Source organism: Pyrus communis, chromosome 14 (assembly GCF_041283825.1).
Source record: "Pyrus communis isolate YQ-2024b chromosome 14, ASM4128382v1, whole genome shotgun sequence".
Classification (NCBI taxonomy): domain Eukaryota; kingdom Viridiplantae; phylum Streptophyta; class Magnoliopsida; order Rosales; family Rosaceae; genus Pyrus; species Pyrus communis.
The window spans coordinates 12,452,344-12,455,624 of NC_142578.1; the positions used below are offsets into that span (position 1 = coordinate 12,452,344).

At 36.8% G+C, this 3,281-nt stretch overlaps 1 long non-coding RNA gene across 1 annotated transcript; it reads right to left on the minus strand.

Annotated features, from left to right (window-relative positions):
* Window positions 1–2,077: 2,077 nt before the first annotated feature.
* Window positions 2,078–2,726, minus strand: LOC148691252 (uncharacterized). Its single transcript, XR_015955896.1, has 2 exons — window positions 2,655–2,726; window positions 2,078–2,555 (listed from the first exon to the last, which is right to left on the minus strand). It is a non-coding gene; the product is annotated as an uncharacterized LOC148691252 (long non-coding RNA).
* Between the last annotated feature and the right edge of the window lie 555 nt (window positions 2,727–3,281).

Sequence of the window (3,281 nt, forward strand, 5' to 3'; positions counted from 1 at the left end):
CCATCCAAGGGCTCGGACAGGTTCTTCCTCGAACCATGTTTGCCATGTGGACAATGACGCAGCCACACCAAAAGTTACGGTGGGTTGTAGCCCAGAGAGAGTTTGTGGCAATATGTATATATACTTTGGTGTATAGTCTATATTATAGACAAAAAAATGTGCAAGAAGAATAATTTTTAATGAAACTAGCCCAGTGAATATTTAACACAACTAAAAATATAAAAAGTACCATGAAAATTGTGATGTCATTTTGTTTAAGATTATTCTGCTTTGATTTAGTGGGGTTTATATTGGTTTCAACCAATTTTTTTTAAGATTGCCTTTACTTCTACTTTCAGTGTTTTGCTATATGCTAGTTGTGTGGTTATAATTGAGATATCAAGTTTTCTATCTTCTTCTTGTGTTTAAATCTAAATATATGTGAAGTTTGATGATTCATTGTAATTTTTCTAGTTTGCAATTGCAAAGCTTATTGAGTTCATGCCAAGCAAATTTTAAGCATACAAATATAGAAGTTAAACTTAAATTTTTGCATACAATACCTATGTAACAAGAAAAAAAAAAAAAAAGCATTTGATCTTAGGGTGATTTTTTTTAGCTAGCCCACCCATAAAATATTTTCTGCCTTCGCCCTTGTGCGCGGATGACCAGATTAGGGAATATCTCGCCCCTATAAATAACAATGAAGGCGCCATCTGACATGCTTATGTCATCGCAGCGATCATGTGAAACACCATAAGACACAGTTGAAGGTCACCAACTAGGAATTACAGTCATTGTTAGTGCCAAATGATTGAATACCTATGTTCCAACTCAACAATAAGATCAAGGTTGCTCCTTCTTTACTGCCTACAAATAGGGCCAAAAGCCTTCAAGTGCAGGACCTTCATCAAATTTAATCTCTATGATTATACAAAACCTTGAGTAAATCTTCAATCAACCCAACTGCTATTAAGCAAAACCTCTAGCTCTTCAGCTAGAATCTCAAAGCCATACTTCGAAGCAAATACTGCCTGCAATTATACAAAACCTTGAGTGAACCTTCAATCAACCTAACTGATTTTCAGCACAAACCCAATTGCTCCTCAACAAAACTTCTAGCTCTTCAGCTACAACCTCAAAGCCTTCTTTCGAAGCAAACATTGCCTATGATCCCAAAGATCTAAAACTTTTACAGCTCTGTCACCCCGTGGTATGATTCAATTGACATGTAATTCCAACCACCCTGATTTTCTCTCTGAGGCACATGTTTTTTCTAAAGTCTAGTCTGATACCAATGATCTCGGTGGACTTCTCTAGCATTATCACCTCTTTCACTGCCTAAATCTTTCTAGAGGTTTACAATTTTTTTTTTTTACTTTTCTAGTCAATTTACATTTTAAGTCCTGTAGCTTGGCCTATTGGCTTAGATTTTTCTTTTATAAACGTTTTTAATCTCGGCTTCATCATGAAATCATTGCATTCTATTTCTTGTTTTAGTTTTCATTTCTCCTTCATTTACATTTTAGGCAAAAGCACACAAAGTTCAATTGAATTTTAAGTCCTCATTTACTCGAGGCACATAAAAGCACTTAACCGAACCAACTTCTTACTTCATTTGGTTAAGAAACACTACAAAAAAAATGAGCACTGCACACAAAAAAATTATATGTGCCTTTTGAGGCCAAAAAGCACCAACATTTGTGCTCATAGACCAATAGCAACAGTGCAGCAACTAAGTTTGTATCTGTGCCCTCTATGGGCGTCACCATTACTTATAGCACACAATATGATGTTTTGTGCCCAAAGCTAAGCACAAATACAACCCTTATTGTGTCTTACCTCTAATAAAGGCTACTGAATGTATGGTGTAAGATGGGCACAATTGCTATTTTAAAGGCTTAGATTGCTGTATAAATGTTAAAGCAAGGGCACAACTTTAAAATTGTGCCACTATTATATTTTAATAAATACAATAAAACTCCAGCACAATTAAAAATTTGTGGCATAATTGGATATTTTTATTTAAACATGGAAATCATCAAGTTGCTCATAGAACCTAATTTCCACCTAAATTTAGAAACTTACAAATCATCCATTACAAACTAAACATAAATCAACATTAGCACTAAAATAGTGAAGTTAATATATTACATAACCCATGTTCTCGGCTAAGACCGATTCATGCAACCTAACAATACAACCCATCCAAATGTTAAACCAAAAAATACATGTTATCCTATGCTGGACATACCCGGGATTCTCTATATACAACAAAATATAACATATCCAAGCTTGTATCCCCAAGTCAAACGTACTAATGGTTAAACTAGCAATATATAAACAAAATACACATCTACAAGAGCTGCTTGATGACAACTAACCAGTATTCTCACTTTGGCAGTCCTCATGCATCATAGCACTAGAAATTGGAGGTCCACACTGCACATTCTTGTCATTTCCACCTTCGAAACGCGTTGAAATCTGAGCGTGTGAGCTTCCACACCCTTGCTGCTGAGTTAGGGATTCATTAATACAACTATGCCTCAGCCCAATTCTATTTTTTTTCATTTGGCCTAAAATAGAAAGAACCAAAAACTTCAAGTTAAAAAATTAGAGAAATAAATCTGAAATTTTAGAGAGACAAAGTGAGGAGAGAGAAATAGGCGGAGGACCTTGGGCGAGGAGTCCATTGACGGCTTCGTTGGGGAGGACCTGAGCGCAGTTTTCACAATCTCCTTTAAGCTTTGCACCAAAAATTAAAAGCAACATATCATGATTGAAGAACACAGCAGCTGAAGAGCACTGCTGCAGTTCCATCAAGTAACACGACCAGTACAGCAAAGCAAGAGGGAAATATGGAGTCCTCACCTCAGGCTCGTGTGAAGAAACAGAGCTGGATGGCGCCGCTAATAGGAGCATATTCATGCGACTTAAATGGCTTGTTCTCGTGCATTTACGTTATGTTTCTCTAGTTATTTTAGTCCTTTATGCTTCTTTTGTGTGTTTTCAGGATAATAAGACGTGTTTGACGAAAGGATGCATTGTGGAGTGTTTTGGAGCACTATTGGGCTAAGGATGGATAGCTTATGCTTGGAGCCCAAGTGTTGGATGAAATTGAAGGCCTTATATGCACTTGAGGACACAAAACAATGGCCCTAACCCAATTACATAACACCTTGCCATGGGCTTAACACAAACATCATTCCTTGCCATGCAAGGGGAAGCAATTTGGGTCCATTTCATGCACTTAAACCCTAGCCCAATTACACACCAATTTCAGCCACATGAACACAATCTTA